Source organism: Copadichromis virginalis, linkage group LG23, assembly GCF_057382275.1.
Source record: "Copadichromis virginalis isolate Kocher_CV1m ecotype Utaka linkage group LG23, C_Virginalis_male_GT1.1, whole genome shotgun sequence".
NCBI lineage: Eukaryota > Metazoa > Chordata > Actinopteri > Cichliformes > Cichlidae > Copadichromis > Copadichromis virginalis.
In genome coordinates this window covers 51192714-51220419 of record NC_140639.1, presented here as the reverse complement: position 1 = coordinate 51220419, position 27706 = coordinate 51192714, and the positions used below count along the sequence as shown (strand labels likewise).

Genomic DNA, 27706 nt, shown 5'->3' with positions numbered 1-27706 from the left:
TACCTGATGATTTCCTGTGCGAACGTTACCGTTTCTCAGCACAATCTATAATTTATTTGGATAACATCCTCAGGCCATATATTACGCATGTGACACATCGCGGACATGCTCTCAGTTCTGTACATATTATTTGTATTGCACTTCGGTTTTTTGCAAACGGGAGCTTTCTGTATAATATTGGTGACGCTGAGCACGTTTCCAAGGCTACCGTCTGTCGGGCAGTCAGGAATGTTACAGTTGCACTGAAACGTCTCCTGTACTCGTTTGTGGTGTTTCCCGGTCATAGACCCACAAGATTCATCAAAGAGGGATGCCACAAAATTGCAGGTATCAGGATGAACAAAACGTAATGTATGATGTGGTGATACTTGAACTACTACTTAAATTTTACATTTATTTTCAGGGTTCCCAGGTGTGATTGGCTGTATAGATGGTACTCACATTCCAATTATTGCTCCTTCAGTAAATGAAGGAGACTATGTGAACAGGAAGTCTTTCCACAGCATTAATGTACAGGTACATAGTTCCCTGTAGCATTTCAAACTAACAAATTATTTCATCATAGTAATGGATGCTAATTTGTGTTCTCTGCACTGTGAAGATCATATATGATGCTGCCAACATTATCACAAATGTGGAAGCCAAGTGGCCAGGCTCTGTCCATGACTCACAAATATTCCGTGAATGTACACTGAGCACAAAATTTGGACATGGTGAGTTGAGAATACTGTAAAATATATAAAGACCAATTGCTTCAGGGACATTTGAACTGAAGTGTATCCTTCTGTCTTAGGAGAGTTCACTGGCTACTTGCTTGGTGATAGGGGGTATCCATGTTTACCCTATTTGCTTACCCCTTACCCTGACCCTGAACCGGGCCCACAGCAGTGATATAATCTGGCTAATTGCAGGACAAGAGCCAGAGTTGAAATGACTATCGGAATGCTTAAGGCCCGGTTCCAGTGCCTGCAAAGACTCAGGGTCACCCCAGAAAGGGCATGTGACATTATTGTGGCATGTGTGATTCTTCACAACATTGCCACAATTAGAGGAGAACACTGTCCTTCTGAACCAAACATCAGCAGTGATCCAAACCATGAACATCCTGACCCTCCCACGGACATACAAGATGGAAGCGCAGTCAGAGACACCATATGTCACAATCATTTCCTTTGACCCATCACCTCAACATGTTGAAAGAAGAATAAACAGATTTTTTGTTCAACTGGCTTTATTGGTCGCCTGTGTTTCCTGTACACAAAGTATTAAAAGATGTAAACCTCATAAAGTGTCTCTGTTGCTTCCTCCTCTGTAACAGCTGTCAATGTTTCTTCATTATTTTCCTGTAGTAAAGAAATAAACAACATTGCTGTTCTACTGTAAACTCATATAATCTGTGGAGTATTACTCACAACTGCATGTTGGTCTGGCTCAACAGGAGGCTGCACCAGATGCAGTACACCATCAACTGATAGAATATGAGGTTTATACAGGTCACTTATAACTTACAAGGGACCAAATGGCAATTAACAAACATACCAAGCACCTTACACTTCATTGTCATTATGCTCTCAAAGACAACCAAGACTGAGGCAAGGCAAAATCAGTAGGAAAATAACTTCACTACAAAATAATCCATTATGGTGAAGAGTTTATCAAATGAATGAGTAGCACTGCAAAGGTGACTGTGAAGAAAGGATGTATGCACATCATGTATTATTTTGAATTTACCCCTTATGTAGGCACTTGTGTCTTGCGGGGTTATTGACTCAGAGGATGTCCCCGCAGAGATGCCTTCGGCCACAGGGCGCCCACTGTTTTGGCTGAGGGCCAACTGCTCAGCCTCTGTGAGTGGTGGTGGTGGAGGACCCCCACCTGTTTTTCGGGCCTCCGCTTTTTTTCTGTTGGCTATAACGGGCCACATTTGAGCATACAGAGTAAGCAAATATGTACTTGTAATGTGCTCAGATAATTTCAATAAGTGCTTACAGAAAGAAAATTAATGTAGCCTCTAACTGCAATTGATTTACATAGGACAAACAGACCAAGCACTATGGCTCATAATACAATTACACCTTACCTGTTTGGACTATATTTTTATATTTCATTTTTACTTGCTGCCAGGCACGTTTGGGGCCTGTTGGGTTGCACCTGCGCTCACATCACGTCACAAAATAAAATGTATAAAATAACAAATAAAATAACATATGATAAAATAACGTGTTAAATGGGTGGAAATCCCTCGATCAATGTTTAAATTAACACTCACGCATTGACTCTGTCGGCTATGTTTTGCCATGCATGCTTTTGCAGCTGTGGCTGTGTTACTTTTTTCCGCGGAATTTGCATGTTATCGGCATATGCTGCCATCAGAATTTCGGCCTCAAGCGCTGTGAAATACATTGACCGCGCCTTCTTTCCCTCCGTCTCCATGGTGACTCGCTTAATCTGTGCTCCGCTTATCAGGGCTTTATGTATCCTCGTCCGCGCGCTTCACTTGGGGTTAAAGCAACTCCGCGTTGACTGAACTACTTGTTATCAGCCTTTCTGAAACCGAATATTCCGAGTTGGACAGTTCGGGGTTACTCAACCGTGAGTGTCGTTTTTCACTCTGAGTTTTCCAAACCGGCTTCCTGAAACAGGGCCCAGCAAAGCATTCGATCTGCAGCAGGTAGCCAAAAGACTGGTAACAAGTCTTTCAACTAAAACACCTTAACTTCAGCAAGGCTCCAAAAATGTATAGCAACAATTTTGCAGGTTTTACATCTTCAAGAAAATAAAGCAGACCAACTATCAGGCCTTCTGGGTCATGACATTCGTTTGCACAGGCAGTATTACTGCTTGCTTCAGGAAACCCTTCAGCTTGCTTTTGGCAGTGGAGAATGGAACTCTTTCACATTATAAAGGCCAAACACTTGAAACACCAAAAATTGAAATTAGCGCCGAGTGTAAATTTTATTAAGATGCTCTGAAACATAATTAAAAGTTTAGAATTTAAGATTTTTTTTAATTATAAATTCTCTGGCTGTGTTTTGTTTTCTTTTAACTTTTAGAAAAGTTTGATCTGCAAGTTTCAGATTCCTCAAGGGATGAGAGTGAGTCTCCTTATTCAGGTATGGAGGCAACAAAAACAAGGGAATGAGACTGATCAGGATAAAGACAGGGGGCCAGGGACGTCTTCACATCATCCGCTTCACATTGAACACATTTGGAAGCAAAGTTCTTACTTTAAAGTTTGCTCGTAGCAAGCACTCAGTGGTAGAGATGTTGTGCATTTTTTGTTGTTGCAAGTTTCTGTGCATACATGTATCCATGCTAACTCCTGAAACAACACGGTAATAAAAGCAGCAGAACATTTAAATTGTTCTATGGCACAACAAGTTGGACAGAGTTGTCATTTCTTGAAGATAAATAGAGACCGGAATTATCATTGTTAGATTGGGTAGTAAAAGATGGCTTTTAACATTGTGACACAGGATTTAAAGAAGATTGATATGCAGCTTAAGGGGGAGGACACTTGTTTTTCCCCTTTTATTTGCATGCGCAAAAGGTTTTTGTCACTCGTGCGCTTTTGCGTAAACTTTCATAGCGACGACAGCGTCTGTGTTCATACAGCATTTTGAGAGAACTTGCGACCAAAGGAGCTTTGTAAGTACAAAATGGCAAAGAGGAAAACTTACTTCTCACTGGAAGAAGTCCTCGAACAATGCACTCGGCGTGACAGTGATCAGTCGGAGGAAGATATTTCCGAAGAAGACAGTGATGTTTCCTTTGTTGACTCGGTAGCAGAGGATATTTTTTTGGATGGAGGAGACGCTACTCTCGACATGTAAGTGTTTATTATATCATACAATGATATTACTGTTTGTATGTGTGCCTTTGTGTGTGTGTGCGCCTTTGTGTGTGTGCGCGCCTGCTCCTCTGTGTGTTTGATGCGTTTTTACTAACTCCTGCTGTGTTTATATTGTTTGTTTGTGTGTGTGCATCTTTGTGTTTTGATTGTGTTCTTACTAACTCACGTCGTGTGTCTTTATATAATGTGTGTGTGTATATATATATATATATATATATATATATATATATATATATATATATATATATTTTGTGTGTGTTTTGAGGTGTTCCTGCTAACTTATATCGTTGTTGTTTTTTTGTATATCACAGACAATCATCAGAATCAGATGAACTATGGGAGCCAGCCAGTAAAAAGACAAGTACAGAGGAACACGATGACAGCATTTCGTCAGAAGAGGAGCCACATCCTTCCACTTTCCAAAGAGTTTCTGGAAGCAGAAGGCCAAGAGGGAGGGGGAGAGGAAGAGGAAGAGGGAGAACTGGCAGCAGTCAAGCTGAGATGCCAGCCAGTACATCTGAAGAGGGATGGAATGATACAGATGCTCCAGACATAATACCACCACAGCCCACCTTCAGGCCCATCAAATCACCAGGACCTCAGATCATACCTACAGCTTCATACACACTTTTACAGCTTTTTCAACTTTATTTCACAAACTCCATGTTGCTGACAATAATTAAAAACACAAATGACTTTGGATCAACATGCCACAAGCCCTCTAACCCATGGATTGACTTGACTTTACAGGACATGTATGCTTTTATGGCCATGGTGATTTATATGGGTCTGGTCAAACTCCCTGCAATCACTGATTACTGGCGAGGTAGTAAACTGTACAGCCTTCCATTCCCTAAAAAAATAATGTCTGGTAAGAAGTTTCAAAGGATCTGCCGCTCCCTTCACCTAAGCAGTTTGGAGGACAATGCTGCTAATGAGCAGAGAAGAGGTACGGCAGATTTTGACCGTCTCTGCAAAATAAAACCATTATACACGGAGATGAGGGAGGTCTGTAAAATAAACTATAACCCTGGCCAAGAAATTTCCATTGACGAGCGAATGGTTGCCTCCAAAGCACGTATTGGAATAAAGCAATACATGAAAAATAAGCCTGTTCGCTGGGGATACAAACTTTTTGTTTTGGCAGATTCGAGCAACGGATATACATGGGACTTTTTCGTGTATGAAGGGAAGCTGCAGGGAAACAGTGGCAAGGGACTAAGTTATGAATCCGTGATGGAGCTTATCGATACACGGTTGCTTGGCACAGGATACAAACTTTTTGTAGATAATTTTTATAGTAGTCCCTCCCTTTTCTGTGACCTCCTTCAGAAGAGGATCTGGGCATGTGGAACAATACGAACAAATAGAATTGGATTTCCAAAAACCAAAAAAAATTGCCTGGACTCTAAATCTCCCCGTGGCAGCATAAGATGGATCCGAAAGGACTCCCTTCTCTTCGTTCAGTGGCGAGACACAAGGGATGTGTTCCTGTGCTCAACCCTCCACACAGCCCATGCTGGGGACACTGTTCAAAGGAGAGTTAGAGATGCAGATGGACACTGGGTGCTGAAAGACATCTCTGTTCCACCAGCAGTGAAGGAGTATAATCGGTATGTATTTTATATTCAACAATCTATATAACTATTATGTTATTTATTTTGTTTTTTGGAAATCCAATTTTGTTTGTTCTTGTTATTCAATTCTGTTTGTTCTTGTTTTTTCTGTCAATGCAGGTGCATGGGTGGGGTGGACCACTCCGATGCCTTGATAAACTACTATAAAGTCATCCACAAGACTCAGAGGTGGTATAAGACATTTTTTTATCATTTTCTGGACATTGCTGTTGTGAATGCCTTCCTGCTTCACAAGAGCATCACAAAGGGTAAAGGAGAGGTACCCATGCACCAAAAGGCTTTTCGGGAGACCCTTATTGAGGAGCTGGCAGCGGCAGCTGGCAGCCTTGCTCCATCGCCCGCACCATCACCCTCTCCAAACAGAGCACATCACAAGCCTGTGCATATCAGTGGACACAGCACCACAGGTCGTCTGAGGTGCAGACACTGCCAGGCAAAGACACCAGTAAAGTGCTCCTCCTGTGATGTGCCTTTGTGCTTTTTGCCAAGTCGAGATTGTTATAAAGACTGGCATGATGCCAATGATCTCTAAAAAATATAATTGTAAAAATACATTTGTGTGAAAAACTATATATATATTTATACACCCACAGATGCATATACATAATGTGTATATATAGTGAGTTTTAATGCCATAATACTTTTTTTTCCCTTTACATTTGTTTCGAAATTGAAAAAAAAACACTGTATAATGTTTATGCTCCTGTAATTTTGTAAAGTATTGACAATAAATCTGGATGTAAGAATAGCTCTGAGTGTAACCTTTAATTAGAGACCAAAATTAGGACTGTACATAAAAGCATTCAAGAATTACAGCCTTTTATGTGTTGATTGTTACAAAGGGCCATTTGGAGTCTCCAAGTGGCCTTTTTTGGGTAGCGCCTATACATAGACCTAAATAAACTTGCATAGAACACTCATTTTCTAAGATATTGTTATCAAATTTGAATTGTGGCTTGGTAAGGCTTCATGCTTTGATCCTGTTGTGTTTTCCAGCTAATACCTCACAAGGTAGGCATCTGCATGCATTCCTTACAAAAAAAAACTTGGGCGGATTTTTTTCTCTCTCTTTTTTAGTGTGTTCAAAGTTCTATTACTCAATAGCAGTATGACATAAAGTGATTCTGACACCTCAGGAACAAACTACAGATTGTCTCCTTTCAAAAGAGACCAAAACCATGCATATACTCCAAATGGTTCAAGAGCAGCATGCAATTTATTTTGGATATGCCTTTTTCACAAATTTTAGGCAAAATTTGTAGGACTGCTAAGGGGTTAACCGCCAAGAAATTATTATTATCTTTTTTTTTTTTTAAGAATGCTGCTACTGCTCGCTTGTTGGCCATCATTAGTGATGGGATTTCCGGCTCTTTTTAGAGATCCGGCTCTTTCGGTTTGGCTCACTAAAAAGAGCCGGCTCTTTCGGCTCCGAACCAGCTCTTCAGGTTGTTTTGTTGCTTTAATTTATTATTAACAATAATACAAAATTATGCACAAAAGGAATTACTAACGTAAAAAAAAAGTGGTTTTATTTATATATGTTTATATATAAATATATGCGGTGGCCCCTAGAGACAAAACACGTACAAACTCCAAAACACATTTCTAGCATGAACTGAACTTCCAAAACAGAGCTACTAGATCACTTAAATTACACACTTGAAAGCATGAAAGCATATGTGTATTGCTTGTGTATTTATACACAGGCACTCATATATATTAAAATAATTTAAAAACAATGTTCATTTACCTGTTACTACCACACACCAAATCCGGTCGTTGGTACTTGCTGGCTTGTGTAGCCAGTAGGTAACAAAAGCTCAACACTGCACCTAGCATCCTAGAGCACTTGTGTTGTGTTTTGTACGTGTTTTGATTTTTTATGTGCTTCGGAGTTTGTACGTGATTTGTCTCTAGGGGCCACCGTAAATATACTTTTATTTATTCACTCCACACAAAATGTAATAAATCAATCATATAATACAAAAATCAACTATTCACATTTCAACTTTTAACTATTTAAATTTTCAGCTTTTTCCTTTTACAAATTTAAAGTGAAACAACACAAAACACTGCAAACCACAACACAATTAAATATAAATTAAAATATGAAAACAAAAAGGTTCAAGGTTCTTTATTATTTGTCACATGCATAGTTATACAAGTATAACACACAGTGAAATGTAACCTGACACGCTCCTCGACAAGAAGATGCACATTCCTCGTCATATGGACCTGCATGAATAAACTTTCTGAATCCTTTATCATCCTCTATCATCTGCAACTGAAAATAGTTGTGGATGATTACTATACCTTTCTAATGTGACGTCGTTGTCCCTGGCTCTCTTTCTCTCCCTCCCGCTCTGTTCCTGTGCTGAGTGTACCTACCGCCCCTTCCCCCTCTTCCTAGCGTAAAGCACACCGCTCGCCTGCGGAGTGAAGCGGGAAAAAAGTGCGAGAGAGAGGTTGAGAGAAAGGAAAAAAAACAAACAAACAAACAAACAACAACAAAAAACATGTGCCGGCTCGCGTCGTTCATGTCAAAGAGTCGGGTCTAAGAGCCATTTCGTTCGCGAACGACCCATCACTAGTTATCATTTTTGCGCTCAAAGTGCTTAGCCCGAGTACTCACAACTGCTGTGAACTTCTCAAAGATTTCTGTGCTGCGTTCAATGAGCACATTTTGAGAAGCCACGAGCCGTCCAATCATTTCAATCTAGTGATGGGATTTCCGGCTCTTTTTACAGATCCGGCTCTTTCGGTTCGGCTCACTAAAAAGAGCCGGCTCTTTCGGCTCCGAACCGGCTCTTCAGGTTGTTTTGTTGCTTTAATTAATTTATTATTAACAATAATATAAAATTATGCACAAAAGGAATTACTAACGTAAAAAAAGTGGTGGCCCCTAGAGACAAAACACGTACAAACTCCAAAACACATTTCTAGCATGAACTGAACTTCCAAAGCAGAGCTACTAGATCACTTAAATTACACAATTGAAAGCATGTGTGTATTGTTTGTGTATTTATACACAGGCACTCATATATATTCAAATAATTAAAAAAAAAAGTTCATTTACCTGTTACTACCACACACCAAATCCGGTCGTTGGTACTTGCTGGCTTGTGTAGCCACAAGATAACAAAGGCTCAACACTGCGCCCAGCATCCTGGAGCACTTATGTTGTCTTTTGTACGCGTTTTGAGTTTTTACGTGCTTCGGAGTTTGTACGTGCTTTGACGTGCTTCGGAGTTTGTACGTGCTTTGACGTGCTTCGGAGTTTGTACGTGCTTCGGAGTTTGTACGTGCTTCGGAGTTTGTACGTGCTTCGGAGTTTGTACGTGCTTTGTCTCTAGGGGCCACTGTAAATATACTTTTATTTATTCACTCCACATAAAATGTAATAAATAAATCACATAATACAAAAATCAACTATTCACATTTCAAGTTTTAACTATTTAAATTTTCAGCTTTTTTCTTTTACAAATTTAAAGTGAAAACAACACAAAACACTGCAAACCACAACACAATTAAATATAAATAATATGAAAACAAAAAGAACATGCATATTCTCTGTCATATGGGCCTGCATGAATAAACTTTCTGAATCCTTTACCATCTGCAACCGAAAATAGTTGTGGATGATTACTATACCTTTCTAATGTTGTTGTCCCTGCCTCTCTTTCTCTGGCTCTGTTCCTGTGCTACTGAGTGTAACTACCGCCCCTCCCCCCCTCTGCCCAGCGTAAAGCACAAGGCTCGCTTGCAGAGTGCAGCGGAAAAAAAGTGCGAGAGAGAGGCTGAGAGAAAGAAAAAAAAAAAAAAAAAAAAAAAAAACGTGACGGCTCGCGATAAGGAGCCGGCTCGCGTCGTTCACGTCAAAGAACCGGCTCTAAGAGCCATTTCGTTCGCGAACGACCCATCACTATTTCAATCACAGCGAGCAGCCTTGTGGGGTTTTGAACAGCCGTTTACACTTTTTTAATCTTTTAAAAGCCAGAGCCAAGCCAGCTCTGAGCAGCAAGAACCCTGTTATCATGGCTCCAAAAAGGTAGATGTGTTCAATGTCCTCGTTCAACAGTCCCGCCTGGCACATGACCCTCCAATTCCTCCACCTGTCCATAGTGTATTCGGCATGGAACGTCCCTCCTGGACACTCGGGCTCTTCAGAGCCTAGGCTTCTTGTTTAGAAGAGGTTGTCAATTGCATGGGTGTATTGGTTTTGTTTTTGCTCACAGGCTTTTGAGCGTTTTCCTTATAAAACGCAGTTTTTACTGTTTCTTCCTGCAGTAAATATGAACAACTACAGTATTCAGGAAGGAAACCAAACATTGCAGATATTTTATCATAACTCTGGTTTTACGTGGCCGATCAACACAATTTAAAAACTGGTATAAAGTCCACACTTTTTCCATCAATTGTTCCGTCTGTCCTGCTCACATCTCCAATGGTTGTACACATTGTCATTAACGTGGCTTCACTCCACATCAGCCGCTTTGCTCGCTAAAACACCGGTGTCGGCACATAAGGACGCTGTCATAGCCTGTCAGCGACGTTGATTAGCTGCGTATATACGAATGTGAATCGCATCATTGGCTGGACTATGGGATAAGGTGGCATCGTTCTAATCTCATACGGGAGCAGCAAGTCACTTACTGACTCACACTGCAAAACAGAGTTGTTAAAGTTTTAATTTTAATTCAGGTTCGATTTTTTTTGTGCGCAACACAGATTTTTTTTCTGCGCAGAGACGTGCCAGCAGTGCGCAATTGCGCAGCTTAGAGGGAACATTGACTGCACAACTATTCCCCCCATGTCTCCATGTCAGTGTCTCATGCTTCTGTTTTATTTTAATCATCCCTCATCTAGTGTTCAGTGTGTCTAGTTTTGCCTTCTTGTCTCGTGTGCGATTATTCCCAGCTGGGTTTCCCCTACCGTTATCCTTTGTATATTAACCTGTTAAGCCCCCAAGTGTTTACTGAGCATTCTGCTCTAAAATGACATGCCCAAAATGTATTTCTCTACTTACAAAACTTACAAACTGTAAAGTAAGCCTTTAAGTGCTTCTGTCTGTCACTAGCAAAGTTGACCCCGACAGTAAAGCTAGTTACCAGTTATGAGCCAGACACAGAATCCGACGTATTAGCCAGATGTCTTGGTTCTGATGCAGGTGACAGTCTTACTGCTCTGTCCTCTGTTGGCCAAATTGAAATTTTGACATTTGACGACTTCCTGTGGTCACCTACTGCACATTCTGATGCAATTGGTAGTCTTGATGTTGTGTCCTCTGCTGACCATTTTGACACTCATGAGCATCCACCTTCTAGCGATGATTTTGATGCAGCTGTTGATGTATTAGATAACACGAATGAAAGTGACACTGTGCAGATTGGCGGTAGCTGTGGTGATGGTAGCGGTGGGGTTAGGAGTAGGGACATGCCTCATTTTAATTCCAGAGAACTGCGTCAGCGTCTTGATTTTAAAGAGATCGGTCTAGATAATCTGCAACAGGTTCCCGGCAGGGTGCGAGAGAGTTTAGCTAATTTAATTGACCAAGCCCTAGAAGATGCCCCATCAGGGAGCATGTTGAATGTTGTGTTACGAGGACCATCCCTAACCAGTGATGTGCAGTGTGTGTTACAATCAGATGATGATTATAATACAGATTTATTCCTTGAGGAAATCATGCAAGTGCTTCAAAGTAATGACCAGTCTATATCATCAGAAACTTGAATTTATCGCCACAGTTGCTCATAACAGGAGCGGCGGGGTTTGTTTGAGATTAGGGCTTGGCTACAGGAGGTGGTAAGTGACTCATGTTGTAACTGACGTCAGACGCCGGAGATTTTGGCGGAAAATTAAAGCGAATGGTAGTTTAGAATTGAACAAAGTTTCTTTAAGCTTCAGTATTACCAAATATACTAATTGATTGTCATATAACTAACAACATCTGTCCTATCATCTCTAACACCCTGGAGGACAACGGGGAGAGTTTAGACGCTCTCCAAGATTACATCGACCACTGTTTCCAAGATTTAGTCATGAAGAAGGCCCAGAGCGCATCTTCCCCGCCAAAATTGAGACACCATCATCGAAGAGATGTCGCCCGGCAGACTCCCCCGGCACAACATCGCCTTCCGGCAAAGACATTGCAGACATCCTGGAGTCAATCGACAAGAGACTGTCCAGTTTCGATGAGAGACTGTCCCTGGTGGAGATTTTACACCGGGAATTTAAATCTCTGCGAGAATCCCTGGAGTTCAACTGCTGAGTGACATTTCAGACACTGAGATTCACCCTATAGCTGTCAGCGATCATGCTCCTGTATTTTTAACACTAATGAACAAGAATACTACTACACCAAGTAAGAACTGGAGATTTAATACATGGCTGCTTAAAGATGAAGACTTTATTAAATATTTTAAAAAAAGAAGAAAAAAAAGAAGATTGGACTTCATGTTTAGAATATAATGACACTCCCGGAACATCAGCTTCTGTTCTATGGGAAGCAGGGAAAGCTGTGATGAGAGGTCAAATAATTTTCTCATCACATAAAAAGAAAGAAAACAAAAATATTCAGGAATTAGAAAGAAAAAAAAAAAAAAAAAAAAACACCAAATCCCTAGAAGCCTACGCATCCCACCAAGATCAGGAAATATTGAACAAAATATGCAAAACAAAACTAGAATTAAATGAGATAATTGATTAAAAATAAATTCTTAGTACAAAGACTACGCTTACAAAATCAGGAACATGGTAATAAATCAATTTCTAGCAAACCAGCTAAAAATAAATAAAGAAAACACAACTAAAAGGTGCTGTTCAAGATTCATCTGGGAACACAATATATGACCCGAAACAAATAAACAACATTCAGGGATTTCTATAAAACGTTGTATTCACCACAAATAAACCCATCTAAAAAGGAAATGATCAGTTTTTGGACAACATAACTCTTCCAAAATTATTAGACCACAGGTGTCGGACTCCAGGCCTCGAGGGCCGGTGTCCTGCAGGTTTTAGATGAGTCCTTGATCTAACACAGCTGATTCAAATGGCTAAATTACCTCCTCAACATGTCCTGATTTCTCCAGAGGCCTGGTAATGAACTAATCATTTGATTCAGGTGTGTTGACCCAGGGTGAGTTCTAAAACCTGCAGGACACCGGCCCTCGAGGCCTGGAGTTTGACACCCCTGTATTAGACACTCAAGCAATGTGAGTGGATTCGCCACTGACATCAGGTGAACTCCAGGAAGCCCTGATAAGTATGCCCAATAATAAGGCTCCCGGTCCAGACTGCTTTCCTGCAGAATTCTACAAAGAATTCTGGACGATTCTAGTACCAGTTTTTTACAGAACGTTGTTGGAAATCAAATTCAAATTTTATTTGACACACACACACACACACACACACACACACACACACACACACACACACACACACACAATGACACGGGGGTGAAATGCTTGTAGCTGTACAATGCCCGACCATTAAATGACAGAAGTTTTACAATATTTACAGTTTACTACAAAATTTACAAATTAACTTAGGAATTTACAGTAAAGAATGTCCAAATAGCAGAAGAGATTATAAAGATTATAAATTATAGGAGTATAGGAAAGGGCAGACTTCCATCAAATATGAATTCTGCAACCATTAAGGTCCTGGCTTGTGACCAGTGTCAAAAAAATGGGAAAACCATTGGCTGCTGTGCAACCACTGCAGTGTATAAAGGTAAATATCAGTAGCATTTTAGTAGAAAATAGTAATGTTACCATGTACATTACATATTAATGTGATTCTTTAATCATTGACAGGTGTCACATGTCTGGGAGCTAATCGGAATAGATCTAACTGGACCTCTTCCAAAAAGGGTTGAGGCTTTTCCATTAAAAAGCCAAAGTGCTGCTGAGGTAGCTCATCAGTTGTGCTCACTCATATATAGACATGGCTGCCCAAAACGAATTTTATCCGACCAAGGAAGAGAATTTGTTAACGAGGTAAGTGTTAAGTTTACTTTTCCATCAGAAATCAGAATACTTTATTCATCCCGAGGGAAATTAGGGGTTACAGCAGGCAGCACGCTAATGGCGCATGCGCACTCACAAAAGGAACATTCTGACCAACTTTACACAAACATCACATTGGGCAGACATGTCAGAAGGTAGGCTGATAGGAAAAAACAACGAAAATACACTACATGAGGTAAGAGGAGGAGAAAAAAAAACTCCACTCAGACTGAGCTCCTGGTGGGAGAACAGTTTGATAACAGAAAAAACACCTCAGCACAAAAGCACATGACTATCAATACACCATAGAAACACGAGACAAGCAACAGGGGCGGGTAAAGGGTAAGAGAGAGCCGGCGTAGACAGCGCATCCGGTCCTGCAGCATCTGTGCTGGTCCAGTTGACTGCTATCATCCCCGGTAGGGCACAAGCATCGAAGGCGTTGGAAAGGGAGGGGGATGAGTGAGTGCTTGTCAGTGTAAGTGTGTGTGTGTGTGTCCAGAGTTCAGCGGAGACAGTGTCCTTCGCACTATCAGGCTAAGTAAACAGTCTGCCAGCCAACCCAGGTGGCCTTCATGGGATGGGAAGAATAGTCATCACACTGTCGTTATCAGGGAGTTGTTTTGGTGGGCTCCAGCCTTGGGCCTGCAGCTGGCGCCGTGGTGTCCGAATGTTGAATATTGTTGATTTCTGTTTTGTGAGCAGCTCGAATTTTAGCACTCTGAGACTGGTCCCTCAACTTCGCGTTGGAGAGCCGCGAGCCTCCCCATGATGGTATCAAACTTCAGTTCCAAGGTGTTGTCAGTCTTTTGATTCTGAGACTTCACAACTGCAGTGATCCGTTCCGCGATGTTTTCCAGCTGTCGCTCAAGGGTCTCATTTTGAGCAGGCCTCTCTCTGATGTTTCCCCTCATACGCTCAATGGTGTTGTTTTGAGCCTTCACAGCAGCTGTAAGCGTCTCCAAGGTGTTGACCATATTACGTTCGTTGTGAGAGGTCGCACCTCGTCCCGGCGCTTCGAATCCAGCGGGCAGACATGTGGGGGTTTGAACAGCCGGTTCCGCTTTCTTATTTCTCTGATAAAGCAGGGCTAGGCCAACGCCGATCAGCATGAACCCTGTTATCATGGTTCCGAATAGGTAGATATCTTCAGCGTCCTCGATCGACAGTCCCGCCAGGCACACGGTCCTCCAGTTCTGCCACCCGTCCATCGTGTAACCGGCAGGGAAAGTCCCTCCAGGGCACTCGGGCTCTCCCGAGCCCAGACTTCTCGTTGAGAAAAGGGTGTCAATAGCATTCAGAGACCAGTTGATCAAATCCATAATTCTCTTTTAGGTTTTAGAGAACGACAGTGAGAGACTGTTCCAGGGAAAGTAATGCACGCAAGACAAGACAAGGACATAGAAGCAAGCAGGGAAGATAAGGGTGAGGAGGAGAGGAGAAGTGCGACCGCCTTCGCTGAGAGCTGAGAGCTGAGATACCTCTTTAGGTAAATACTTGGCCACAGTGTGCCAAGTAGCTGCCAGGCCAAAGGTTTTGTGTGATTGTTTTTAAAAAACAATTCTTTTTTCTTTGAAGCTCAACTCAAGACTTTGCAGCTTAATGAAAATAGAAATACCGTATTTTCGCAACTATAAGGCGCACATAAAAGCCTTAGATTTTCTTTAAAAAGTGCGGCGCGCCCTATACTGCAGTGCGCCCTGTGTGTTGTAAGGAGGACGTAGAAGAGAACACCATGAGAACGCTAAAGGGTGAAGTGTGGGCGTTGATTGTATATACCGAGACAATGGCACATACCTGTATAAAAGAACAGGTATGTGCGTTATGCAGGACATCGTTGTTTTAACAACCCTGAAAATGGCAAAGAGACACGCTTACGAAGCACAGTTTAAACTGAAGGCCATCAGCTACGCGGAGGAACATGGAAATCGAGCAGCCGCGAGAGAATTTAAGATTAATGAATCGATGGTTCGCAAGTGGAGGAAGCTGGAAAACAAGCTCCGACAGGTCAAGAAGACGCAGCTGAGTTTCCGCAGACATAAGGCGAGGTGGCCCGAGTTGGAGGAAATACTTGAGCGGTGGATCATCGAGCAAAGAACGAGTGGGAGAAGCGTTTCGACGGTCACCATTCGACTAAAAGCAGTTTCGCTAGCAGAAGAAATGAAAATTGAACATTTCCAAGGAGGTCCGTCTTGGTGCTTTCGTTTCATGAAACTGTGCCATTTTTCCATCCGGACCAGGACTACGGTAGCGCAGCAACTTCCAGCGGATTATAAGGAAAAGCTGGCCATCTTCCGCTCCTACTGCAGCAAACACATCCAGCCCAGCCACATCACTAACATGGACGAGGTGCCGCTCACTTTCGACATCCCGGTGAGTCACACTGTGGAGAAGAAGGGGACCAGCACGGTAGCGATACGCACAACGGGGCACGAAAAGTCTTCTTTTACTGTTGTGCTTGGCTGCCATGCTAATGGACAGAAACTGCCGCCTATGGTGATTTTTAAGAGAAAGACTTTGCCTAAAGAGAAGTTTCCAGCAGGAATCATCATTAAGGCAAATGAAAAGGGCTGGATGGATGAGGAAATGATGAAAGAGTGGCTGAGGGAGGTGTATGTAAGGAGACCAGGTGGTTTTTTCAAATGCAAATGAACTGTGAGCTTGCTATCATTCCTGGAGGCCTGACAAAGGAACTCCAACCGCTGGACATCGGTGTGAACCGGCCGTTCAAAGTAAGGCTGCGAGTGGCGTGGGAGCGATGGATGACCGATGGAGACCACAGTTTCACTAAGAGTGGAAGGCAGCGCCGGGCGAGTTACGCCACAATTTGCGAATGGATTGTAGATGCTTGGACTAACATATCTGCTGGTACTGTTGTTCGAGCTTTCGCAAAAGCCGGCATCATTTCCGAGGAGCCGCACGGCACTGAAAGTGACTCTGACAGTGAAGAAAGTGAACCTGGCATGTTTGATGGAGATTTAGCGCAGCTGTTCAATTCAGACACAGAGGATGAGGACTTCGATGGGTTTGATTGATGACAATTACCAGTAATAAAAATGTGAGTACAAAACTCAGTTTTGCTCCCGCTTTATTTTTAAACACGCATACTTGTATGCGCCCTATAACCAGGTGTGCCTTATGTGTGTGTTAAATACAGTAATGGCACACATAAGTGAGACTGTGCCTTTTAGTATGGTGCGTCTTATGGTTGTGAAAATACGGTAAGTGTCACAGCAGCGTATCACCCTCAGACAAATGGCCTAGATGAAAAGACAAATGACAACATAAAAAGGTGTGTTTTATTTGTATGTAACATTTCATTTGCTTTTAAGACACTGTCACTATTGTGGTTTTTTTATGTCCACATGTAGAGCCCTGAGAAAATTAGTCAACAGTCAACAGAATGACTGGGATGTGTATCTGGATGCTTCACTGTTTTCCTTGAGGTCCAAGGTCCACACCACAACCAAATACACACCATTCCGTTTAATGTATGGGAGAGAAGCTACATATCCTTCTGAAGTTCCTGTTGAAGTCCCAGTAAGTGTTATTAAGGAATTCTATTTATGTAACAACTATGATAATGCATAAATTAAATGTAATCTTAATTGGAAATTGTGCATATTGATATTGGCTGCAGCTTTAATCTTCTCTGCTTAACTTCTATATGCAAGATACATTTAAAAGATAAAGTGACTAGTTACTTCTTTATATTTGCATCTTTATGTAAAGTAATAAATGTTGAGGAGACCTTTAAGTATAATGTGTTCACCTATGGAAGTGTAAAAATGACTATACAAAAAATGATATGAGTCTTTGTGGCTTTCTGTGCTCAAAGCTTTATAATAAGTATATTTACTTTTAAACATGAGTTATTATAGTTAGAATTTTCAGTTCATGTTTCACATGCATTATTTGTCTTTATGATTTTAATTGTAATTTAAAATGTGAAAATTTTAGCTGTCCTCCATTCTCCCTGAGGAGTCGAGTTACGGTGACTTTGTATCTTCTACAAGAGACGCACAAGAGCAAGTTAAAAAAAACTGTAGAGGAAAATATGGCAAAGTCCCAAGACTTACAAAAGGAAGCCTATGCCAGACGAGTCCAGAAGAAATACAGAAACCTTGTGTACAGCGTTGGAGATGAAGTTCTTCTCCTGAACATGAGGAAACGTGGAAGGAAGGGAGGAAGGTTTGATCCAGATTTTTCAGGACCCTACACCATTCAAGACATCGCTGGCAAATGTGTGAGATTAAAAAACACGGAAGGAGCAACTTTAAAAAATCACTACAGCATTGACCATATCAAGCCGTACAGAAGAAGCCACCATGTAAATGTCAGTGACAATGAAAAATACCCAACTCACAGTCAGACAGTGAACAGCAACACAGACCTGAAGATGCCCCCCTGCCATCCTACTGCTAACCCTCAGTGCCAGCAAAGTCCAGAGGATACCAGACCCTCTATTATTCATTATGCACCCAAAACGGCTGACAAAAGTTGTTTCTCCCACAAGGAGTTTAATTCTGTTCCTGGACCGGAAACGCGTGAACAAGAACTTCCCTCCCAGACACGAAGCTCAGAAAATGAAGGTGGCATAGTGAACAACTCTTTTTGGCCCGTTGGTCATTTGTTGCCAGTTTGGCGTTGCAACATGATTGATCATTGCATGACTTTGTTTGCATTTTGCAGTCTTCAACTCATATTGGATGTAAAGAAACATGCAACATGCACTGAGCTTGTGGAAGTCTGGAAATGGATCTGCCTGTCAGTAATTTTCTCTTTTGCCCACCCGCTGTACCTTTCCTATTTCTCTGCGTGAAAATGCATGTTTATTGTGTTGACTTTTTTCCATTTGTGGCCCGTTGGCCTTTACCCGGCTTTTCCACTAAAAATCTCATGCATGCCTGAGCTATAGGGATGGGTATCGAAAACCGGTTCTTGTTGAGAACCGGTTCCCACTGTTTCAATTCCTTGGAATCGTTTGCCATTTTTGCAAACGATTCCCTTATCGATTCCAGTCGCCCCGAATGACGTCACCACGTTGCGGAGCGTCATTTACCTGGCAGGAAACACGGCGCCCAAGCGGCTCAAACGCTCAAAAGTTTGATTATACTTTATGAGAACCGATGACAACAGGGGAACTTGCAAAGTAGATATTTCATTTAAGGGAGGAAACACTACGAATATGCAAAAGCATTTGCTCACAAAACACGCGATGTGACACGCGTTTTTAATTCCGCTCCGGACTCGTGACTCTCAACCCAGCAGCAGCGCTAACGTTTGCACGTCCTCTCCCGTTAATGCGGCAGGTAAATAATCAACTAACAGTGCATATTATGTTAGCGCAATCTGCCTTATTACAAGACCTGCCATTACTGTACATGTAGGTGACCATGATGAGAGAGACAGACAGAGTCTGGCTGGCGCTCGCTGGCAGTTCTCGCTGCAGTCTACCGGTAGCGTCTCCTTTCAGGCCAGGATAGACTAATGTCACCGAGCAGTGTCTAAGTTTGTGGTCAAAGGCTTGCACCCATTTGCCACAGCAGATGTCCCCGATTTTTGGTAAGTGAATGTGTTTAATTGTAGGCAGGGACATTACTGGATATTCTTGTGTAATTGCCACAGAACAATTTATGTTATACTTTGTTATTGCTACAGAAGAATGTTGCAGCTTTAAGGCAGGGATGACTCCTGGAGTTGCTTTCTCACTGCATATGCTTTATTTCACAATCAGATCGATTCGATAACAAAAACATACAGCAGCTCCTCTCCTACTCCTAGCCCTTCGCTGCGGTGGAAAAAAGAACGACTTCAATCCCCTTCAAGGAACATACGTACAAAATAGTTTTCCTGATACACCAATGGGGCGTTCAATGCCATCTTGTAAATATGAGTACTCTGGCAGAGTAACAGTTCAAATGAAAAATACACCAGAACAAACAAGCAAACAAAAAAAGAAGTGTGGGGTACCTTTGAACCAATGAACAAAGTATAACAATTTATACTTTTTAACATAACCCGACCCCGTCAATATGTGATATGTCTCACAAGAATATTTATTTTATTATTTTACATTTACAATTTTTTTTTCCTGGGGACCCTGTGACACCCCATTGAAGAGCCGTAGGCTGGATCTCTCAAGATCTCACTGTTGGGTTTGTAAGGCCATGTTACTCCTAAATTTCTATCTTGTTCAAAGAGAAGATATAAAACAAAGCTCTGAGCTAATCGACCTTAGTGTTCTCCTTTTTAAAAAAAAAAAAAAAAAAAGAATCGATAAGAGAATCGATAAAGAATCGAATCGTTAAACAGAATCGAAAATGGAATCGGAATCGTTAAAATCTTATCAATACCCATCCCTACTGAGCTAACTTATCATATTTTTCTTTTAGTAAAGAGGCTATGGCGTGCAAAGGATACTGGGCGCTTGGAGTCAGTTGTTGGACCATACAAGTTATTTGATTCCTCTTTACGAACACTGCAGGGGTCACGGTGGCTTTCTGATGAGGTAAGAGAACTTATCATTATTGATTCTGATTTTGAAGTGCTGCTCCTTCTGAAGCATCTGAAGCACCATTAATAGTTTAAAATGTGCAGGTAGGTGTGTGTGTGGGGGGGGGGGTATATAGCAAAACTCTGATAAAGTTTCACCCACTCACTTCAATAGGAACGATTGTTATCAACAACAACACAGATGTTGTGACATCTGTGACATCATAATACCCAGTTTATGCAGAAAGAACCTTTATCAGAAATTATATTCCTTTCCAAGTTTGTGTACAGCACTCAAGCAGTTACTTCAGAATTTGTTGCTGCTGGTTTATAAACTGACTTTTCAAAACAGGTCATTGATGCATACCTGCACCGTGTCATTGAGAGACGAAAGGTAAGTAAGAAATGTCCTTTGCCCACTTATATTGAAATACAAAAAATAAATAAATAAATAAATAAATAAATAAAAATGTATTTACTGTTCTGTAACATTTTTGTATACTTCTACAGAATGCTGTACACCTGCTCTGTTCAGTAGTTGCAAGCTCGTTGTTTTCTGGGCAGTTCAGATGCCTCACCAAGGTAAGTTGAAAGTTAAGAAGTGGTCCAAAAAGTTGACTCATTTCTATTTCTGAGGACAGAGTTCAGTTCCTTTAAACAACACTATATTTGAAAACACCCTGAGATGCATGGTACCCAAGTAAATCGAAATTACTGTGCACTTCCAATCCCACAGATGAAGTTCCCAGTTGAAGACATGTGGTTGTGCCCTGTGAACTTTGGTACGCACTGGATTCTTGTGGTATGTGTTCATATAGTTATTAATTTGCGTAATTTGTTGTGAAGCAGTTTCTTGCTCAGTGTTATTCTTAAATAGGTTTTCAGTGGCAAAAACTATAGTGATTTTTAATTTATTAACTTTTTCCTTTAGATTGTCAACATTTCTGCACAGAAAATACTGCTCATAGACCCCATGGGGAATGAAGGTGTTTATGACAGGAAAATTCTGCGCAACTGGAGGTATGCATGATACTGAGGTATTATTCTTAGATAAAACATTTCTTGTTTCATTACAAACATTTTTGTTCAACTAGGAATTTTCTGAGGATGAGAGGGCATGAAGACACCATGGAGTGGCAGTTACAGACTATGCAACACAACAACCAACAGGATTCCAGCAGTTGCGGAGTTTTGCTGTTAAAGGTAACCCTTATTCAAATGATTCCATTTATTGTTAGCTACAATTAGGACTTTATATTACAATAATGAGAAATCTCAGTTTGCAGAACACTACCTTGCTTTTGGAGAGAGGTCAGTGAAGTATTAACCACTACAGAAGCAGTTGTGCTGGAGCGAATGCAGATAGCTTGCACCCTACTTGAACATCGAGGTAAGTCCAGTAAAGTCCTTATCACGTTAGAGTGTGTACTTCCATTTTAAATAGTGCTTTTTAAACAGCACAGTACAAATAGTGCTTTTCAAACACTTTCAAATAAGACCCTTCTTTAAGTCTAATTAAAAAAAATTCAGGGGACTAATTTGCCATGAAGTATTTGTGGAACAAATTACTACTATTTTTTAATTAATCAATAAATAATGTTTGAGTAAAACCTAACCATGAATGTGTTTCAGGGAACGCTGAGGATTACTGCATTGTTTGCTCTATGTTAGATACGGACGCTGACCGCAGCATGATTGAAATGGTAAAACAAAACCAAACAAAAGAAACACGTAAGTCTTAGTATCATTACTTGCTAATCATGTTTAAAATGTTGACTAATAGTATTCACTAAACATATGAGCTATTTATTTTTCCTTTCCAGGTGCAGTGTGAATCTTGCCAAAGATGGGCACATTTTGCATGTGCAAAATATAAAGAGCAACCAAGAACATAAATGCAAAAATATGTAAGGAAAACACATAACAACTTCTAATAAAAACAGCTGTCTTTTCCCCTCTATGTCTCTTTGCATTCTTTGTCAACATTAGATGATTGTGTGCTGGAGGCACGTTTTAATAGTGTGATTTGGCCATCTGAACGTCCTACCTATACGACGGAGCCATTAACTACGTAAGGTAGCATATTCTGATAAGGTAGCACGGATTGATAGACAAGACCATAAATTTACGCTACGGTAGGACGTTTTGTCAGAACAGTGGATACAATCTCACTGCACCTAGCCGAATCCTTCATTGCCCTGACGAATTCTGTGGTGTATCTTCATTTACTTTAACAGATTTTACATAGTAAATAAAGTTTTGTTTTTCTGAATGTTTTTTTCTTTTAAAAAAATAAATAAAAATTAGATATAGATCTCTCTCGATCTCTCTCTCTCTATACACACACACACACACACACACACACACACACACACAGATATTAATGTAGAACAATTATGTGTATATGTTAGTTTATAAGACCTATGTTATATATAATTCAGAGGAAAGGGGATGTGTTGATATGTAGGTGTTCATGTAATGATAAGGTTTACCAGCAGGGGGCGCTGTATTTAAGAAAGCTCATGAATGCCTCCAGGGGAGCACATAAAAGACTGGTCTGTGGTGTGAGAGGATGAATGGTGTTAATAAAATGTTTGGGGCAGTAGCTCGCAAGGCATAAGTGGATGCCGTGTTATTTTTAACAAGCGCTACGAAGACAACACACGACCCTCCTCTCCAAGGACAGAAAATGCAGAGAAGACTCACCACTCAGCAGGCCTTGGAAATGATCCTGAGTGAAGTCAACCCTTGTGACTCGGATGGAGAAGACCTAGAATTGAGCTGTCTGATCAGTCTTCAGGTTAGGAAATAATATGAAATGAAACCTATTTCATTTCAAACAAGTGAAAAATACTAAAAGAAAAGCAGAGCAGAGTGACAGAAATATCTACTCTACCTTTTTTTTTTATAGTTTCCACTTTTTGTGTGTGCTGGGTTAGGTGTTAAGGATACTAGCTAACCCCATTTCATTTCAAGTAAGTGGATATAGTAAGTAAGATATTTCAGACATTATTCCGATACAGAAGAGGAGATACTGGAATTATAATTAGTTTCTATGCATGCATTTGTGATTTCGTTTGACCTTCCCACTGCTCACAATTTGAATTTGTTCACACTGCAGATGAGGAGACTGCTTCTCAACCTAAAAAGAGAGCTTGTTTGGTGACTGAGACAGCGAAAGATGTGGCGTGAAGAACAGGTGGGGACCTGTCTCCCTTTCACCCCAATAGAAGCGTACTCTGCAGATGGAGAGCCAACGGGTAAGGCCAAGAAAAGTATCTCGAGTCGCCTTCAGAGCTTCCTGTGTTTCATCACTCTTGACATGCTTCATAGCATTCAAGAATGGACTATTCAACATGCACAGCAAACGGAGCATGTTCATTGGTTCATGGACCTCCCTGAACTAATGGCATTTATTGCAATTGTCATCTTGCGGGCGGTTACTAGGGTTCCATCACTACGTGACTGCTGGTCAGCAAACCTGGGAAACCCACAGATCATTGGAACTATGCCGCAAAACCACTTCCAAGACATCATTGCCAGAAAATGCTGAGGATTTTCTATGAGTCTGTGGTGGCCAGTGCGATCCTCTATGCTGTTGCATGCTGGGGGAGCAGGCTGAGGGTCGCAGATGCCAACAGACTTAATAAACTGATCCGTAAGGCCAGCAATGTTGTGGGGATGGAGCTGGACTCCCTCAAGGTGGTGTCGGAGAGGCGGATGCTGTCCAAGATAAAGACAATGTTGGATAACACCTCCCACCCACTCCATGACATGTTGGTCAGTCACAGGAGCTCGTTCAGTGAGAGACTGAGATTACCGAAAAGCACCACTGAACGACACAGGAAATCATTCCTGCCTGTGGCCATCTCCCTGTACAACGCATCCACTTAACACACTGTTTGCTGCTACAGCTACACATGTTTCTTTTCCAAATATTTATTTATAAGTGATATAGATAGATCGATATATATATATATATATATATATATATAGATATATATATATATATATATATATATATATATATATATATAGAGTACTATTCTTAGTTAGCGTATTGTCTGTCTTGTCTTAATGTTGGTTTAAAATGGAGCACTGTAACAAAAAATAATTTCCCCCAGGGATCAATAAAGGATTCTGATTCATGCGACACCTACGCTTTTGATGACAGGTCCACCTGTGGTGATTGAGCAAAGACTGATAAGTTCGCTGCAATTTCCAGTGTGTGGGGATCATTTGTCACCAACTGCATCACGTGCTACAACCCTGGTCTACATATTCAATTCAATTTTATTTATATAGCGCCAAATCACAACAAAGGTCGCCTCAAGGCGCTTCATACATACAGAGAAAACCCCACCAATCATATGACCCCCTATGAGCAAGCACTTTGGCGACAGTGGGAAGGAAAAACTCCCTTTTAACAGGAAGAAACCTCCGGCAGAACCAGGCTCAGGGAGGGGCGGCCATCTGCTGCGACCGGTTGGGGTGAGAGAAGGAAGACAGGATAAAAGACATGCTGTGGAAGAGAGACTGAGGTTAATAACAGATATGATTCAATGCAGAGAGGTCTATTAATACATAGTGAGTGAGATCATATCACTTTGATGGGAAAAGCTGTTCATCAACAGACTCTGTGCCGTTTCCTGCAGTATATTGCAAGTAAACCTGACAAGATTGGGATTTAGTTTTGGGTGGCTTGTGACCTAAAATCCAAGTACATTTGCAATGTCCTCCCATATCTTGGCAAGGACCCCAATCGTCCCAGTGGGGAGAGACTGTCTGAAAATGTAGTGATGAGGCTGATTGATCCTAGACAAGGGCAGAAATGTTACCACGGACAATTTCTTCACATCGCTTTCACTTGCGCATTGGAATGGAATGTCACCTCTCTGGTGGGGAAGGAGCCTGACTTGGTGCGTAAGGTTGAGAGGTACCGGCTAGATATAGTCAGGATCACCTCTACGCATGGCTTGGGCTCTGGAACCAGTCTCCTGGAGAGGGGCTGGACTCTGTCTCAGTCTGGAGTTGCCCCTGGTGAGAGGCGGTGGGCATTCTAATATCCCCTTGGCTTGCTGCCGGTACGTTGGGGTTTGTTCCCTGCGACTTACGGTCGGGGAACAGGTCCTGACTGTCATCTGCGCTTATGCGCCGAGTGGCAGTTCGGAATACCCAGCCTTCTTTGAGTCCCCTGGGGGGGGGGGGGGGGGGGGGGGGGGGTGCTGGAAGGTGCTCCACCTGGAGACTCTGCTGTCCTGCTGGGAGACTTCAATGCTCACGTGGGTAACGACAGCGAGACCTGGAGGGGCGTGATTGGGAGGAACGGCCTCCCTGATCTGAACCCGAGCGGTGCTTTGTTATTGGACTTCTGTGCTAATCACAGTTTGGCCATAACGAACACCCTGTTCGAGCATAAGAGTGTCCATAAGTGCACGTGACACCAGGACGCTCTAGGCCGTAGGTCGATGATCGATTTTGTAATCGTATCACCAGACCTGCGACCATATGTTCTGGACACTCTGGTAAAGAGAGGGGCTGAGCTGTCAACTAATCCCCACCTGGTGGTGAGTTGGGTCAGGTGGCGGGGGAGGACGCTGGACAGACCTGGTGCACCTAAACGCATAGTGAGGGTGTGCTGGGAACGTCTAGCAGAGGCCCCAGTCCGCGAGATCTTCAACGCACACCTCCGGCAGAGCTTCAACAGCATTCCGAGGGAGACTGGGGACATTGAGTCCGAATGGACCATGTTCAGCGTCTCCATTGCCGAAGCTGCTGCATTGAGCTGCGGCCGCAAGGTGGTTGGTGCCTGCCGTGGTGGTAATCCCTGAACCAAATGGTGGACACCAGAGGTGAAGGGAGCCACCAGGCTGAAGAAGGAGTCCTATCGGGCTTGGTTAGCCTGTGGGACTTCGGAGGCAGCCGACAGGTATCGACAGGCCAAGCGGAATGCGGCTCGGGCAGTGGCTGAAGCAAAAACTCGGGTGTGGGAGGAGTTCGGAGAGGCCATGGAAAAAGACTTTCGGACTGCCTCGAAGAGATTCTGGCAAACCGTCAGGCGCCTCAGGAGGGGAAAGCGGTGCTCTACCTGCACTGTGTATAGTGCTGGCGGAGCGCTGCTGACGTCGACTGAGAAAATTGTCAGGCGGTGGAAAGAATACTTCGATGACCTCCTTAATCCCACTGACACGTCTTCCGAGGAGGAAGCAGAGTCTGGGGATGAGGGGAATGACCCACCAATTTCCGGGGGCGAGTTCACTGAGGCAGTTAAACAACTCCTTGGTGGCAGACCCCCTGGTGTTGATGAGGTCCGCCCCGAGTTCCTGAAGGCTCTGGACGTTGTAGGGCTATCCTGGTTGACACGCCTCTGCAATGTTGCGTGGAGATCAGGGGCAGTACCTGTGGACTGGCAGACCGGGGTGGTGGTCCCCATCTTTAAGAAGGAGGACCGGAGGGTGTGTTCCAACTACAGGGGGATCACACTCCTCAGCCTCCCTGGGAAAGTCTATGCCAGGGTGCTGGAAAGGAGAGTCCGTCCACTAGTTGAACCTCGGATACAGGAGGAACAATGTGGTTTTCTTCCTGGCCGCGGAACACTGGACCAGCTCTTTATCCTCCCCAGGATACTTGAGGGTGCATGGGAGTTTGCCCAACCAGTCTACATGTGTTTTGTGGACTTGGAGAAGGCATTCGACCGTGTCCCTCGGGGTGTCCTGTGGGAGGTGTTGCAGGAGTATGGTGTGTCTGGCCCATTGCTACGGGCCATTCGATCCCTATACAACCGTTTCAAGAGCTTGGTTCACGTTGCCGGCAATAAGTTGGACTCGTTCCCGGTGGGTGATGGGCTCCGCCAGGGCTGCCCTTTGTCACCAATTCTGTTCATAATTTTTATGGACAGGATTTCTAGGCACAGCCAAGTGGCGGAGGGCTTTCGCTTTGGTGGCCTCAGAATCTCATCTCTGATTTTTGCGGATGATGTGGTTCTGTTGGCTTCATCGGGTAAGGGCCTCCAGCTTGCACTAGAACAGTTCGCAGCAGAGTGTGAAGGAGCGGGAATGAGGATCAGCACCTCCAAATCTGAGGCCATGGTTCTCAGCCGGAAAAGGGTGGAGTGCCCTCTCCGGATCGGGGATGAGTTCCTACCCCAAGTGGAGGAGTTCAAGTATCTTGGGGTCTTGTTCGCGAGTGATGGGAGAAGGGAGCCGGAGATCGACAGACGGATTGGGGCTGCAGCTGCAGTAATGCAGACGCTGCACCGGTCCGTCGTGGTGAAGAGGGAGCTGAGTGTAAAAGCTAAGCTCTCAATTTACCGGTCGATCTACGTCCCTACCCTCACCTATGGCCAAGAGCTGTGGGTAGTGACCGAAAGAACGAGATCGCGGATACAAGCGGCAGAAATGAGCTTCCTCCGAAGGGTGGCTGGCCCTTTCCCTTAGAGATAGGGTGAGAAGTTTGGCCATGCGGGAGGGGCTCAGAGTAGAGCAGCTGCTGCTCCACATCGAAAGGAGCCAGCTGAGGTGGTTCGGGCATCTGACAAGGATGCCACCTGGGTGAGGTGTTCCAGGCATGTCCCACCGGGAGGAGGCCCCAGGGCAGACCCAGGACACGCTGGAGAGATTATATCTCGGCTGGCCTGGGAACGCCTTGGTGTTCCCCCGGATAAGCTGGAGGAGGTGGCTGGGGAGAGGGAGGTCTGGGCCTCTTTGCTTAGG

General features: G+C 42.9%; 2 long non-coding RNA genes across 4 annotated transcripts; both read left to right on the top strand.

Annotated features, from left to right (window-relative positions):
* The first annotated feature begins 12677 nt into the window (after window positions 1–12677).
* Window positions 12678–22189, top strand: LOC146682206 (uncharacterized). Of its 3 annotated transcripts, XR_014918097.1 has the most exons (12): window positions 12678–13224; window positions 13308–14988; window positions 16871–17039; window positions 19895–20010; window positions 20347–20388; window positions 20505–20576; window positions 20731–20796; window positions 20926–21014; window positions 21089–21197; window positions 21274–21384; window positions 21627–21697; window positions 21818–22189. It is a non-coding gene; the product is annotated as an uncharacterized LOC146682206 (long non-coding RNA). The 3 variants fall into 3 exon arrangements; XR_014918096.1 differs by lacking the exons at window positions 12678–13224; window positions 13308–14988 and adding an exon at window positions 15818–16791 and having other exon boundaries at window positions 21627–21725; window positions 21818–22169; XR_014918095.1 differs by lacking the exons at window positions 12678–13224; window positions 13308–14988 and adding an exon at window positions 15819–16791 and having other exon boundaries at window positions 21818–22169.
* Window positions 17388–19687, top strand: LOC146682207 (uncharacterized). Its single transcript, XR_014918098.1, has 2 exons — window positions 17388–18811; window positions 18890–19687. It is a non-coding gene; the product is annotated as an uncharacterized LOC146682207 (long non-coding RNA).
* Window positions 22190–27706: the final 5517 nt, after the last annotated feature.